Consider the following 15,918-nt stretch of genomic DNA (forward strand, 5'->3'; position numbering starts at 1 on the left):
TTATTTTATGGCCTATTGAAGTGCCTGCCTAATATTAATAATTTTGAGGTTTGTTGGTGCTCAAAAAAGATATTTCCAAAAAAAAAAAACTTCGCAAAAAACTCCAGTTACTCTTCTAAAATTAATTTCCCTAAAAAATGATAAGCAAAACTGATAAGTACGGTTAACAAAGAAGAGAAATGTGGGCAACTTTTTCTTGTTGTTATTCTCAAGGTTCGAACTCGTTAATATTCTTCAAACTCGAATAGGTTCCAAGGCGCTGAAGATGACCTAGTCCCTAGGTTTTGAAAGCTTGGCCAAATAATAAAACAAATTATGACTCAATTTTGCAATAACTTTTCCTACAGCCAGCATCGTCTAGGTGCTTATCACTAGAATATCACTCACTCTCCAGTCTTACTTATAAATACATTCGCTTCTCACATTCATCCCTCTACTATATACAACTATTTACATAAACCTTACAACTAAGGATGGATCAGTACTCTATATTCCTGCCATCCTTACAGCTTAACCTAAATTAAAATCACGTAATCCTTCTCTAATCATTTTCTTCCATTCATTCTATAACTTTTAAAAACATTCATATTTCATTGCTAGTTCTGCTACAGATTTAAGCACATACCTAGATGTTGGTGGAGAATATTATGTCTTCGTAGCGAAATGGTGCATCTAAATACCTGTACATGTCGTCAAACATTCGTTTCCTTTCTATCACATAACGTGGACATATCATTTTCTTTTCTTCCTTTTGGAGTAGTGAGTCAATCACCACAAAAAAGACGAACAACACCCTACTGTTTTCTTAGTGCCACAGGAAACCAGTAGGGGCGTTAATTCATTTGCCTCGGCGGCAATTTTACTTCTTACAGTCCACTCTTGATTTCCTGGATTTTGGGGTGTTAGAAACGTCAGTTTAAATAATCTTGATATCCAGTCGGATAAGGATTGAAGAAAGGGTCCACTTTGATCACTAAACGTTCAAAAAAATTCAACGTTAAAAGCAAAGTTAGCTATTAGAATTGAGACAATTACATCTAGAACACCATTCTGTTATGAAGGGTTTCAAATAAAGGCTTTTATTCTAATCGACGATTATTCAGAAAGACGCCTGCTTAATAGATACTGAAGAATATAAATGAAGAGTGCCCTCTAAGATAGGAACAATGCCAAGTAGAATGAACTGTTTTGTCGCTGGTCAGTTAACTGTTGTTAGTTCTGCATTCTCCGAGTGGGTGGAACGTGTTGCGCTTGTAGATGAGCGTAGTAATTGCCACCTGACTTCCAGAGCAAATATATACTTTCCTGCATCCGACAGTCTGCTAACTTTATTAGTTCCTCACACAATCTTCTGCTCATTACACTGCACCACCCAGTCTGGTAACCATTCCATCTCATCTTACTCCACAATAGGCCAGTGTTTAAATTTTTAAATATCATCATTTACAAAGGAAGTGAAGGAATTCTAGTTTGTTCGGTAATACTTTACTATCTCTTATTGTACTGAAGGCTCCGCTCTTCCTGTAGCTTGTATTTAACATATTTTAAAAGAATGTTGGTTTTAAGTTAGTTATGGTATACGAGGTATGTTCAAAAAATAAGGTGAATTTTCAAATTTCGCGGGCTACGTACATTCGAATTTCGATTGTCTTTTTTTTTATGTTGGTACACTTGTCTCGAACATATTTTCAAAGTTGTAGCTATATAGCATGTTTAGTTTGTATGTTAGAGGCATAAATAAGACAAGTGTTTTGCGAGTTCGGCGATTTTCTTCTGTCGAAAAAAATGGATCAACGAATTTGCATCAAATTTTGTGTAAAAAATGGAATTAAGTGTTAAAAAACACTTGAAATGTTGAGAGTGGCGTACGGTGAGAGTACTCTGTGTCAAAAAAATGTTTGCAAGTGGTACAAGCTTTTCACAGAAGGTCGAGAAGATGTGAATGACGACGCTCGCCCTGGACGCCCCAGCACATCAACAACCGATTAAAATGTTGAGAAGAATCGTCGAATCACAATTAGAGAAGTTGCTGAGGTTGTCGGCATATCGGTTGGCACATGTCCTGCAATTTTTTTCGGAAATTTTGGGCATGAAGCGTGTAGTAGCGAAGTTCGTTCCAAAATTGCTGAATTTTGATCAAAAAAACCGTCGCATGAGCATCGCTCAGGAATTGTTGAATGACATTATCATGTCTCAGTCACCGTATTCACCAGATTTGGCGCCCTGCGACTTTTTCCTGTTCCCATGATTGAAGAGACCCATGAAAGGACGGAGATTTGCGACGATTGAGGAGATAAAAACCGAATCGCTGAGAGAGCTCAAGGACATACCAAAAAGTGCATATCAGAACTGTTCCGAGGATTGGAAAAAACGCTGGCACTTATGTATTATATCTGAGGGGGACTACTTTGAAGGAGACAAAATAAAAATCGATGAATAAATAAATATTTTTTAAGAAAAATGAAAATTCACCTTATTTTTTGAACACACCTCGTATACTTAAAAGTGTCATTTTAGCGAATTGTACAGTTGAAAAAACTGTTAAATTAAATATGTTCCGTCCGAGTCAGAACTTGAGAACTGCATTCACTAAACGAAAGTAGTGCACTCATATCAGACTTATTATCTTACTGCAATTTGCACACTAACTGAAACAGACTCGGAATCTTTAGATTGGATTATTCTAAATTAAGGCGCGGCATCATCTGAAGTCCATGGCGCTCGGAGCCTTTTTCAGTGCGCAAGCGGCCTCCAGATAGCATGATGTCGTTCGATAGCTGGTGCTAGTGAAGATAATGCGAAGATTAATGTTATTTATTGGCGGTAAATGAAGCTTAGAACAGTATGTGTTAATGAATCGGATGTTTTTATTGTTTGTAACGTCATTGAGTGGCTACTTCATTGAAATGTAGTATTTCCAAGTCAGACTTGAAAAATATTCAAGTGCAGCTTGCCAGCCTCTTCTTCATACTTTCTGCATCAAAATAGCTTTTCATATAGTGAACGTAAACTTTAAAAGGTAATGGAGGAAGTTTGGTGAGAATCAAAGCTTGTCCATGGAGCTTGGTGATGGTCGACATCATGAGGAGCCGATTTCTCACTTCTCTGGTTCCACTAAACAAATAAATAAACTTATCTTTTTTCAGTCAATTTTACAGCGATAAAATGATTAATTTGCCATGATAAATTACGTCCCACACGATTCCTTACCTTTCTGGTTTCCCTAAGCTGCGTAATTTCGAGTAAAAACCTGCAATAACGAGTGTGGTGTGTGAAAAGCAGGAAAAGATGCAAATCCTGTGATATGCACAAGATATAAACAAGTGTTTTAATTAAACGTTCATTTATTTTCTTCTTATCACCATGTAAAAGTTGGTGCTACAGTTTATTTTTTAATAAGATTTGAATTTAAGAAATTGTGTGAAAGGTGAAGTGATTTTGAACTGGGCTGGTGACCAGCCTAACTGAGCTAAAGTAATCCACTATCAGTGTGATACTCTATCACATCCATCATCTAGTAAGCTGCGGCTGTAGCGAGACGTCTATCTAACCGCATTACCGCTTACAGAAAAGAAAAAAAATCTTTCTACCCAAAGTGATGCTGGTTTATCGACCAACTGAGGTACTCAGTAGACACGGTTAGTGCTGCTCAGTAAACACAATAGGTTATGTTCATTATTAAGGGCGGCCCAAAGGCTAAAACCTCCCCGGCTCTATAGCTCGGCATCACCCAGTTTCCTTGGCTGGCTGCTAGTACAATCTGTGTTGTTATTCGCCAGCCATACACATCTCTAAAGGATTTCTCTTTGAATTATTGAAATGAATGCCACATTTAGTAGCTGCTATGCCACACTCTCTAGCCGATCTTCACTTCTGTATACCTCAACCCTTCTTTTGGCTTCCCTCAATTTTATTTGCAGTAACCTTCAAGAATAACATTATTGGTATTATCTACTGTTGTAGCCATTTATCTAATTTTTTTATACTTTTTATTTGTTTATCTTTATTTTTTAGCTTCTGAATGTTTTTTTTCATTCAGTCTTCTACAATAATCCACTTCTTCCGACAGTCCTGCTTTGTCATCTCATATCCCACTCTGACCCCTCTTCTCCGACCATCTACATCTTAAGTAATTACCATGGACTAATCCTGTTCACAAGTCCGAACCATGCTAGTAACTTGATTTCTAAGGACACAAACTAGAATCTCCCTACTCTCAAACTCCCTACAGCCTCAAAAGTCCATTTCAAGTGCCAAGTGTCTTTCACGCTGTTTGTTCTGTTTTTTGTTCAGAACCGAAGTTTCTGCGCGGTGCAATATACTAGTCCAATTTTTAGTTGCGGGCAAGTTTCTGCTCTAGAGAACTGGGCTCAGTAGACCTGTTACCATTCTACCCACAAAGCTGCTTACTGTTTTGAAGATCACTATTGACCCCTAAACTATTTTTTTTTTTTTTTGCGCATCAACAGCTGAGGTTATTAGCGCCCGGAACTTTTTCTAGTGCACTGCCGGCCTCCGGACAGTGTTCTCTCGTTACACACAACACTGTCCATCACCGGAAAGTGAGCTGTAAGAAGCTCCTAGGAAGAGAAAATCTAAGGGTCAGCTGCTGGATTCGAACCCGGGACCTCCGCGTGGGAGCCTAAACTATCTATTGTTTTGTTTTCTAGTTCTAATCTACCTCCATTGCGGGCAAGTGGTCCATCTTAACGATATTTATGCCCGGCCCAATTTAGCGTAAAATTTGGTTTGTACGATTCAATTAACCTAATACTTCATTTCCCGCAAAGAACTTGGGATTAACTGTACATTTAACATTTAGAAGTAAGACGTTGATGGCAAGTGATAGATTACTTCTGGAGATGTCAACCTTTTCAAGTGTCGGCCGCTCTCAAGAAGTTGCCTAGTTTTTCACCGACAAATCAATCAACACCAACTATAAACAAGTTCCAGTAACAAACTAATCGTTTCCATAAAGAAGTTCAGCTGTGGTGAATGATAGTGATGTTCGTTTTTAAATTTTACCCGAAAATATATTTTTGGATTTTCTCAGAATTTGAAAAAATCTGGGATGGATACTCTCCACCTTCAAAAATTCTATCATAAATTTCTTTAAATACTAACTTTTTATAGAACAAAAGATGGCATCAATAAAAGTGCACTATAATAGAATTGCTCTTTGTGGCCTTCATTGAAGAACTCTCCTTTAAATCAATTCCTATGAATAGTTTTCCAACTAAAAAGTGGAGTCTTTATTTGATGAGTACAAAACGAAAAATCAATCAACTAATACAATCTTCCGACTTATTGCATACTTCGAATTTGAACTAAGTATTCTATTTCTATTACCTAAAGCCCCACCAAATCTTGTTGGTCCAAGTCCTTAGATAAATAGAATAGAGCATAAAATTATTAAACAAATAACACCTTAGAGGCATGTCCAATGTTCCTCCTCCCTCAGAAGCCTACATATTCTCGGGCGTTTCAATCAGAAGTATATAGTTTGCTGAATGTCTACTTAATGCACCAAAATTAATTCTCTTTAACACTGCACAGATCCATCAATTGACACTTGAATGGAATGCGTAATCAGCCATCTACAAGAAATGCTTTAATAGGAATTTTCCCTTATATATTCCAAGTTCAATCAAATCATAATCGCCATTTTCGATAAAATAAAAAAGGAAAATGAGAAATTGTTTCAGTCAAATGGTACTTCTGGAAGTCGAATTTTGATTAAAATTTTGTAATCGTTCAGTTACCTTCATTCAAGGGCTGTCATAGTTACTCGTACACTTGAGGTAATAATGAAATTGCATTATTATTTCTCGGGAAATTTGGTTTCGATGACAGAGTTTCATTAAAGTTAGTTCCTCGAGAACCGTTTAAACAATTTTTTTTCCCCCCCTGGAGAAACGATTCAAATAATTTGTTGTAATATAAGTAGTTAGCTCATCCAGCTCAAACCAAATCGCCGCAGTTCTTTTCTAGAAAATCTCTGAAAACTAGGATTCTTGAAAAATCGCATTTTTTTGTTTCACAAGTTGCGAATCAGAAGAAGGAGTGAAAAGAGAACGAGTTCTCTGATTGAACATTCACATGGCCGAGAATCCTCAAAAAGCATTGTTCCAAAAATAAAAGTGATTTTCGTCCAAGATTACTTGTCGTAACACAGACAGACATAGATTATTTTCTAAAAAATACTTTTTCATTCTCAAATCTTAAAACTTAAATTTCAGCTAGAACCTTTCATTAAAAATTTGAAATTTCGCCTACAGTAGGAGAAAGAAAATGAAACAAAAAAATCAAAATAGTAAAGTCAATATTCATTACAGGTTAATCTAAAACGGATCCTAAGTTGTGTTTATTGTAAGAGTTGTGGGCGTCAGTAAAATATTTAAATTGTTAAGTGGAGGTACCACAGAAGGGGCGAATTTTAGAGCGAGTTACGACAAAGATGACGTCGCTGCAATTACTTTTCAGCAAAAATTTGGCATTCTGTGAAGCCCCGAGTTCATATGCCGCAGACAAGGCATGTGCAAGTAATGGCGCCAGACAGTGGTTAAAGTGGTCGTTTTCTCTTGTTTCAATTAACTTTTTCTATTTTCGGACATCATTATGAAATGCTTATTTATTTAGTGTAATTACTACGGGCATATAAAACTTAATTTTACTTAAATCTGTAAACGGTAGTTAAGTGTTATTTGCTAAAAATATTTTATAATTCAATGGGTAATTAAAGACAATTATTTATTTTTTCCAATAACCAATTAGGCAAGAATGAGACTAACGTTCACTGAAATTAGGAACATCCTTTCTACACTTATTTTGACTTTCTTTCATTAAGTACTAAATATTATATCCTGCTTGCCTAAATATAACTTACGTTACTTAAGGCAAAGATATTTAAGGTCCCTTCTAACTAAAATATCAAGAAGGTTATGTTTTCTTCAAACTTATTTTATAAACTCTAAATACATTTTTCAGAAATCTTTTTTTATTGTTGACTTACAAAAGTAGATTTATTTGTTATTTTAGCTGTGTGAAATTCGGGCTCTCGTATTCTTCTGTAGCCAAAAATTTTCTAATTTAAATAAAATTGGCTAATTCTTTTAAGAAATTGGAAGATGTTAAGCGGAGATAGACTCTACGGTAATTTTAACACACTCAGACTATGTTAAAACCACTTCAAAAACAAAAACGGACAAATCCAACTTAAGAACGACCCGACAACACGAGTCCAACAGCAAATCAAGTTAGCTATAAAAATAGCCACCTTTATGGTACCTAAAAATGGAGTTCTCAAATACCTATCCATGAATCCCACAGCACCTAACCTGAGAACAGTTCCCAAAGTTTACATATAAAAAAAGGCAATATTCTATTAAAGAGAAAATATTAGAGAATAGTCAAAAAAGGTTTAGAAATCAGTTCCAAAAAACATTCAAAAAACAAAGAACGCTAAAAGAAAAGTTAAAGAATATACAAAACATTTTCAGTTATCAATAGGATGAAAAAATAATTGCCATTTCAGTCGAGTAAATTTGTTTTGCCGAGCTTTCGACCGAGGGACTAGGTCATCTTCAGGGCTAGTTTGCAAAGTTTTCATCCTATTGAAACTATGAATCAGTCACCAAAAAGAATGAACAATTTTCAGTTATTATTATTCTTATAAACCAGCTTTTGCCCTGTATTTTAAAGAAAATATGGAAATTTTATCTTTTTTTTAGAAGTGGAGAACAAAATTGTTAACTTTAAGTATTTTTCAACGTTACGCTATTTTGTGCGTTTTTGACGATCAACCCTTATACAGTTGTCCTACCGGACAGTTTTAATAAACAAAAAAACAGGACTGAGAATTAGCAATCATTTCTCTTCCCTTTTTAATAAATAAATACAATATACAAAGTCGATAAATGTTCTCGAGTGACTCTAAATTTGATAAAATAGATAAATTAACTAACCTCTCAAAATTTTAGGTCTAGTTGAATTGAAAAGATAAAATCATCAACCACGCAGAAGAAGATTACTAATTTTCATTCAGCGGGCCATTTTGCACTATACAGAAAAAGAAGCTGTAATCTTTTGCTGGAAATGACTAAATCTTTTACAGTGAAAGATCCACTTTACAGTTTTTGCCATTCTGATATACCCATGTGACCTTTTTAAAATCCCCGGATCGCATAAATATGTTAGTGTATATAGTGGGTAAATTGGAGCCGAGCAAAGTCCAGACGTGCACTAATATCTTATGACGTCAAAGCCACTGGCTGTTGAAAGAGAGTGCCCATATTGCGAGGTGTCCGACCGGGTCACGTTCTTCTACTCTAACACTTCCCACATAAATCTTTGATGTATCTTCCATACAGAATTAGTCTAATATATTCCTTACCTCTCTGTACGCTTGTATTACATAACTAGCTTCATATATCTGCCATCTGTACGGAAGACATTAGATTTTATAACCATGAACAAACATTGATATAAATTATTATTATAATTACTTTAACCACTGTATCTATTTAAATCCAAATTGGCAAACGGTCCAGATCTGTTAAGGATAAAATATGTAAATTAAGCTTATAATAGGTTATTCTTAATACTTAAAATTTGTGCTGAAAAGATAATTGTCTTCAATATTGTACATGTCCAATGAAATAGAATATTTCTGTTAAAGAAAAGATGATGTCGATCTCTGGAGTTAATACTCCCTGGGAATCACGATAAAGGTTTTAAAACAAACTGATAGATACACGTTTTATCTATGTTCAAATGACTGCCTAGGCCTAGAAACTAACAGAACGGAAAAGGCCTTTATGTAAAGTCATACTACCGGTGCACTGGTATTTTACCAACTCGAAATTTTGGTTAGACATTTCGTTAAAACACTACAGTGGTTAGTAACTGAAAATAGCACTCGTTTGCCTCACTCACAGGTACCCCCATACATAAACAGTATTTATAAATATCTAGAATAATATTAATTTTTAATATCTGCTTCAGCAAATCAAACGATGAATTTTCTCTTATTGAGCTTGTTGCTCGGTCAACAGCAAGTGGTAGACTTTTGGGACCGTCAGATTACACCAATGAGTTTAAGGAAGCATTAGGTTTTACCATATCATAACCTGGAGGATCAAAGAAGAATGAATTATGGTTTATTTACTTTGCTGAAATACTTGGCTGATTTGATGGAGATGCTAAACTATTAATTGACTTCAAATGCAGTATTAATTTGGGCGGTCACTATTTTCGACTAGTTCGCGATGCTGGTCAAGTATAGATTGCATAGAATTGAACTCAATTCCTATTTTTTAGGGCTTGGATTTTACGTTCGATTCAATGTAGAAAATCCAACTCTACAGGGCACTTGACTGCTCCTTGTTTCGTCAGGAAAATAAACTTAATTTGAATTTTCTGATCGTATTCTTATTGTATCCTTCTCCATAACCTTTACTCATTCTCCTCAGTAAGAAATTTTAAATGAAGTTTTGTTAAAAGATCCAAAAATCAGAAAAGTTTTTCAGACATTTAAAACATCGTTAACGAAGCTGAAGAACTCAAGTAGCGCTGCTTACCGAAAAACCGGAACTATCTTAGTCGTTTACTGAATAAAAAGAGATATTTTGTAATATTTACATCATAAAGTAAACGTTTTTTTTTTCTTGACTTTTTAAGATGTTAGTTCTGAGTTAGCAATATGGTTTTCAATAGTTCATAATGACATCATTCAGTCGATTGATCACATACTATTTGATCAAATAAATTAAAGAAAAAAAGAATTTTAAAAACTATTCCAACAATGATGAAAAATGTTCAATATATGGATTCAATAAGGCAAAAACATGTATGCAGTAACGGCGGCAAGTGGGTGTCAACATGTCTATAAGTGATGTGCAAAGAGTGACTGGAATGCTAAATGTTGTGTCTCAATATCTTAATCGAAATCCAAGACATTGCGGACATCCGATCTCATTTCTTTTCAATGGTACGCCATTTATTTAGAGTTATATACCTTCTGATCGAAGAGGAGTTATTGAGTGACAAATGTTTGGAAATTATTTTTTCCCAGGAGGTGAGAAATTGGAAAAAAAAATGTTGCAAGTTCGAATTTGGCATATTTTAGTTTAGAAGCACAATTGTCGGGAAAAAAAGGATTGTTTTTTGTGGAAGGGGAGGAGAGATGGGCGTTACTGCCCTTAGATTTACTCTTCCGAGATCAAGATGTAGCTAAGAGAATCTGTACAGAACCTTCTCCGGTCCAAGACGTCAGAAAAATCTCTGGATTTCATGGTTCCACGGGAAGTACGTCTCCAGCTATAACTATAAATTGGTACTCGCAGATAAAACAGAAAAAGCCTGAATTGGTCTAATGATTTCTTTTTATTCTTCTAAAACTAATATGAGATACGTTTCGGATTTTCTCAGCTTATCATCATTCTCAAATCAGACGAACAAAGGTTGTGCAGGTGAGAAACGAAAGTATTAAGAAGGATTTTAAATCAGGACGAATCAAGAAGTCGCTGAACTGTTCGGTGAGCCAGATGTAGTAACCTCTATAAAGTCTGGTAGATTGCGATGGCTGGGACATTTGCACCGAATGGGGGAGACGAGAGGTCCCAGGAAAGCTTTATATGGACACCCTGGTGGAAAAAGGCCAAGGTGTAGGTGTCGACTAGGATGGTTGAGCGAAGTACAGAACGATTTGGAGGTTCTTGGTCCGCAGAGATGGAGATCTTCGGCAAGTGGCAGAAACAGGTTTAGAGCTGTAGTGGCTGAGGCTCGGCTCCTTTATGGTCCTTTATAGCTTATGAAGAGAAAAGAGAAGAGAGATCATCAGTCTCGAAAACAATTCCTAGAAAGGTCAAACGTATAATTACTAAACACTTTTATGAAAGATCTGAGATCAGCAGAGAGTATAAAAACAGACATTTAATACACAGTTTCTAGCTATATCACCAGAACAAACTAAACAAAGAAGGCATCAAAAGCAGTATTTTAAGCTGGAACACCTTCATGAATTTATTGTAATTTGTAGGCAACAATACTTGAGGTTAAAAAAAGGATGCGACTAATTTTATCATAAACACTAAGTAAGAACACAAAAAAAATGTGTCCAAAAAAGATACAAGTAAGTAGAGGGTTTACATCCTTAAACTAAAAATTTGGGGAAGTTGTTCTTTCCTTAAAAATAGGGCGTGCACAGTCACACGACCTTCTGTTTCTCTGGAGATTCTAACTTTTAGACAACCATAATTATATTAATTCTTATTAACATCATTTAGAATGTAAAACATTATACTGCATCTTTACAGGGAACCTAAACATCATGTCTCTGTACATAGATTTAATGTATGTGTGGCAATCCTTGGAGTCATTTTTGATAAAAATCTTTAAAAAATCATTAATTTTAATGGATAACATATTTCAATTGATGATCTCAATTCTCTGAGATACCCTTAGATAGGATTTCCCGGGAAAAATGTTTACATCTTCATTTTCATTATTAGTGTTCCAAGTTTAAGGAGAAAATGATAAAAAACTTGAAAATATATTCAGGAAAGAGATTGACCGATTTACGAGTGACCAAATCTTAATGTAGCACCTCAGCTAACCATCAAACTTGAACGGGCACCCACACGCCGCGGATTTAGAGGACATATCCATGGACATTATGGTCATAGCCGATGAAAGCTCAAAATCAAAAGACTAGCTCTCTTACAGTAAGAGAAAGTGAATATATGTATATGTACTACATCTGTGATTATGAACTGGACAGATGATATGTCCTTCGGTTAGTTATAGATTATCATAACAATATTTTAATAAAACTTAAGTCAAATGTTTTTTATGTCTTATATAAAATGAAATTTCGAGGCTGTGGATGAAGAGATGGATTTAGAAAGAGACCTCTAAACGTCTTGCAGGTTATAGTTTTGGCAGATTAAAAAGAAATCGCGAGACTTCATCTAGCTTTTTAACCATATCCATGTAAACCACAAATTTGAAAACTAGTCTACTTAACACACACTTGTGGACATATATTTAACACTGGGGATATTTATTGGAATAAAAACTAGAATTAAAGCTTCATTTCATCTCGAAAATCTACCATCTCAAGCATGTAGGTGGATGCTGGGGACATGTGCCACTGCAATCACTATAAAAATGGTTGAATAGGATTCCATAAGGAATATAAATTTACTTCTCCATAGTTACTTCTCCATAGTTAGATGAATTATGTTAAAAATTTATTATTTTCTATACACATTATTGTAATAATTCAGCGCTTGTGCTCCAAACACAATGAGAATATTAAGATGATAGAAGAGAAGAGAGAGAGAGATGAGTCGAAGGAGTTTTTAAACTGATTCATGTCCATTTCCATAATGATCTCCTCATGGTCATACTGCATTTTAAAACTTATTTACCATTAATGTATTTCGTTATAGATTCTACTTGCGTAAACGCATTCATCATGCACCCGTATATATAGAGAAGAAATGTCTTCCCCAGTAGAAATTAAGTTTATTTATATTTATTTTTGTTTTTACGTCTGAAAACTGTCAAATCTAACAATAGATAAGTCCAACAAAGGTGGTAAGCGACAGTGTTGGCATCTTAATTTAGAACGTTATTTTTTCTATTGTAACTCAATATATAAATAGACGAAGAACAATAGAGTTGGTAGGCTAGCGTTTGGTTTTATTTCTTGTTTTATTTATAATAGCTATTTTTTAAATTAAGAATAAAAATATCACAGGTGTGGGGGCCCAGCCATCCGTACAACACTCACCATCTAATGTATTGATTGATTGTCTATTTCTATCGAATACAATGTACGATATTAACATAAATGTTAATCATTGTCATCGATTCAGTAATTAATCGTACAATTCTTAGATAATCTTTTTTATTTTTTGCTGTTAAAAGTTTATTTCCTTGTGTCTTACCTACAAATAATTAATTGACATAATAAATATTCTTTTATTTAAACACATTTTTGTGTTTTGATTTCATTTTGTTTTAACATTTTGTCTGTCTCGATGATTTATTTGAAATGAGTGAACTGTGTGAATTTAAATCACTGTTACTAATTTATTAATGAATAATTAACTAATTGTTGTACTTAGTGGGGGGTAAATATACTCATTGGGGGAAGGTTGGTATGAAAGTTTATTGTATTCTTAGTCTGGGGGTGGAAGAAATTTTATAAAAGTATGTCAACCCTATTAGGTTTAAGTTTATTTTTAGGGTTGGGCCATTTTAGGGAGTGCAGGAATATTAGTTGAAAGTACAGCACGCCCAAGATGATAATTATAGTAAATAGCCCCCAAATACAGGTTAAAAGTTGGATATGAACATAATTAATCTCAATAGAGAAACAAAAGTCGTTAAGCTTCGCACAATTTCTTAAAACAACAAGATAGACTCAAAACACACAAGAAAGACTTTTGTAAAAACAAGTTCAAGAAAGACAAGGGATGGCACAAATAAGATTTCTCGCCCCTTCTTGTCGACAGTGCGATGAAGTAAGAGAGGATGTCAGAAAAATACCCTATCACCTATGATCCACCCTACCTTACTGGACAAGGTACTGTGGGTAGAAGCTATATAAGAATAATAGCAAGTGCCATCCAGCTCGAGTGGCTCTAGCAGAAGAAGGAAACTAGATTTAGGGCGCTAATGACCGTCCTAGTCGATGCGCCAAGAACAAAAAAAAAAAAAAAAAAACTAATTAGTGTGGTATTTGAACACAATCTGAAATTTAAATATTGTAAATTTAATTAAAAATAAAAAATTAAGATATCAAATTCAAAAAATGAAAGTCAGAGACTGGTGTGAACACTCTCACGACCTGCTGCAGTTCTATCCTTCACATTTTTCAATTTCACTGTTATTCACTTTTTTGTGGTTATTAAAATTACTATGGTGGCTTTTCCTTCCTTACAACTGTCTCAGAACGAATTCCCTTAAAGAATTATTTAAAATATATTGTTATAGATCTATATGGTTTAAATGTAAGTCCAAACTTTGGGTGAATCGTAGCACCTGTTTTAGAGAAAAGCTAAAACAATAATTAAACTGATCTCAGTAAAGCGGTATTGTTGAATGAGAGTGACTTTGTTTGTGCTCTAAAGTTTAGCGGCCATTTTATCGTTCCAAATGATATTTAAGTTATAGGATCGTATATTTCTCAAAAATTGAACTCTAAAAGGAAGTCCACCCTCCACTCCTCACCAAAAAAAAAAAACGATCTTAATAGAATTTTCTTGGAAAACCTGCATGTGCACAATAAAAATGTCAAGTTTACAAAAAAAAATCGATGGAACTACGAGAGTATGTAGGAATCAATTTCAAAAAAGTGAAAAATTCAATTAGTCAAGTGGATTACTTTAGTTTGAAGGATTTAAAATTGCAGTCAGGTCTCTTATTTGGAATTTATTGAATTTTCATTTTTCAGTTTCCTGCGACTTTCATCCCTCACGATATTTTCTTTATACCCAGTCACACCTATTCTCCGTGGCCATTTTTTCGAAATTAATTTTTTCTGATGTAGAAGCCCTCAAAACAAATGTTTTTGATGAAAATCCAATATTAAAAATATAAAAGTTTTACCATCATATCAAGTTTTTTCATTGATGTTGATTTTTTGATAATTATGACCGGTACTTAATCTATAACCGCGAAATTGGTTCATCAGGATTTGGCGTAAACCTGTTAGGTGTCCAGAGAGGCGCTAAACAAGAGCAGGAGATAGAGGTTTACAGGGAAGAATTATTTGGTGTAGCCAGTAAAGAAGAGACGAGAAGCGAGAGCGATTAAAAAGTCATCAGAGTGTGCACGCAGGTCACGTAATAAAATCAAAAGAAAATGGGAACTAATCTGCCGAAAAAATTGTAAAATTTTTAGCTAGCTGTAATAAATGGATCTTGTAGATCTTATAATCGCAAATATATTCATTAATTTTAAATATTCCATTATGTAGTTACTGATTACTTTAATGATATTTTTATTTTTATTTATTCAATTCATAGCAGAAACCTATGCAACCATTTCACGATAAGGTGGTTCTAGATCCAAAAGAATAATGGGGCAGAGAGTTCTAAACGTTAAGTTAAAAGCACGCTAAACTCAATTTTTATTTTTAAAACAACCTCATAAAGAATTACTGGTCAATGTCCGTAAAATATCAGATAATGTGACGACAACAAAATCTTTGAACTTGTACATTTAACATAAAGAGATTGTTAATTTGATTTTATTTGTAAGATTACTGGCGATTACAAATTAAAAGAGAATTATTTAATGGCTTTAACTGGCTAAGGAAAGTAAAAATGGAGATAAATGCAGATTGTGAGTGGACAGACGATATATATAGGAGTAAAGCGTGTGGTGTCACAGCGATTGGATAATACGGCAAAGATAAAGCACATCATAATGGTGAAATATTATTACAAGCTGGCCCAAAACTGAAGAGAGCCAGTGTATACACTGGCCGGTCTACCTGATGAATAAATAAGTTTGACAGTTATAGAGGTATGTAGGCCAGCGCACACATCCGGATTGGGCGGACGGACACCGTTGTGAGTATTGCTGGCCGGCCTTCGTATTGCTGGTTCGCTTCCCTTCTCTTTTGCACCTCTGTCCAGCTCCAGTCACTCTCTGCCCGTCTGTTATAATGATGCCTAGTACGATGTATGTTTTACTAACTACAGTCCGTAAGATAGACTCCCTTACAGCTAGAAGATTCAATTCTATATTCACTCTCTTTCTCTTACACATTATCTCTGGCTCTGTCTTTCAATCGTTCTTTCTTCAGTGCACGTATGGCCGATGTCCTCTTTAATTTGTCATCTGCTGCGTTGCATCTGTTGGAACAAGTAAAACAAAACAAAACAAAAAAAAAACGTATAT

Source organism: Rhodnius prolixus, unplaced genomic scaffold (assembly GCF_049639745.1).
Source record: "Rhodnius prolixus isolate KJV_2025 unplaced genomic scaffold, Rpr scaffold_1, whole genome shotgun sequence".
NCBI classification, from domain to species: Eukaryota; Metazoa; Arthropoda; class Insecta; order Hemiptera; family Reduviidae; genus Rhodnius; species Rhodnius prolixus.